This window comes from Mandrillus leucophaeus, unplaced genomic scaffold, assembly GCF_000951045.1.
Source record: "Mandrillus leucophaeus isolate KB7577 unplaced genomic scaffold, Mleu.le_1.0 Scaffold29, whole genome shotgun sequence".
Taxonomy (NCBI): domain Eukaryota; kingdom Metazoa; phylum Chordata; class Mammalia; order Primates; family Cercopithecidae; genus Mandrillus; species Mandrillus leucophaeus.
In genome coordinates this window covers 3,186,497-3,187,891 of record NW_012103031.1, presented here as the reverse complement: position 1 = coordinate 3,187,891, position 1,395 = coordinate 3,186,497, and positions in this window count along the sequence as shown.

Sequence of the window (1,395 nt, the reverse complement as noted above, 5' to 3'; positions counted from 1 at the left end):
CGGGAGGCGGAGCTTGCAGTGAGCTGAGATCCGGCCACTGCACTCCAGCCTGGGTGACAGAGCGAGACTCCATCTCAAAAAAAAAAAAAAATTAAGAACTCTATGAAAAGTATCATAGGAGGGCGCCAGGAGCCTACCAAAGGACAGGTGCTTCACACATTAAATGGATAAATGTCCATTCATTCAACAAAGACGCATGCCTACTATGTGTCAGGAACTGTTCTAAGTGCGGAATAAAACAAAAACAAAGCTCATTGCCTTGTAGAGCTCACATTCTAGTTGGGGTGGAAAGAGAGGGAAAGAAACATAAGAAATAAATATATCACATAGCCTATTCTAAGGAAGTGTTATGGGGGAAGGTAATGTAGCCTAAGGTGGGGCTGGGAGATGGATGGAGGTGTCTGCAATCTGAAAGAGAGTTTGAGCTTGCTTCCTTGAGGTGACATTGAAAGGCTTCTGGGACATCTTCCCTTTTGCTTTCTGTTTAGCAAGATTCCTGTAGGTAGGACATCCCTGGATGCTGCCATGCCCGTTCTTCCTCCACTTCCTAAGTTTTTTGTTTTGTTTTGAGATGGAGTCTTGCTCTGTCGCCCAGGCTGGAGTGCAGTGGCGCGATCTTGGCTCACTGAAACCTCCAACACTCTGGTTCAAGCGATTCTCCTGCCTCTGCCTCCTGAGTAGCTAGGATTACAGGCACGTGCCACCACACCCAGCTAATTTTTGTATTTTCAGTAGAGACGGGGTTTCACCATGTTGGCCAGGAGTGTCTCGATCTCCTGACCTCATGATCTGCCTGCCCGCCTCGGCCTCTCAAGGTACTGGGATTATAGGCTTGAGCCACCGCGCCCAGCCCTACTTCCTAAGTCTTTAACAGTTCTTCTAGGAAGGCTGTGGCTACTCTTAATTAAGGGTTTTTTTGAACTTCTTCCTCTACTATGAGAGCATATACTCATCAGAAAACCATGCAAAATCACAAGCAAGCTTTTGAGGGCAAATTATGGGCATGCTATAAAGTGTAGACAGGGGAGGGATTTTTGGCTGAACTCTAATTAGTAACAGCAACATTACTTGACATTTTGGGGTTTATAACATCATTTGTTTGAGAATTAGTAAAATACACACATCATCCTGGGAGTTAACATGGCTCTCCAGTAATCATTTGCCTACATATACATTTTAGACATTTCAGCAAATGTGTACACAGCATATATTTAAGGATATTTGATACTGGCTACAGAGGATCACGCTACTTTATAATTCCTCCTTTTCTCTAAAGTATTCCTTTATTTCAAAATCAGAGAAACCTGAGGTTTTTTTGTTTTTTTCTGAGGCAGAGTCTCGCTCTGTCGCCCAGGCTGGAGTGCGGTGGCGTGATCTCGGCTCACTGCAACCTCC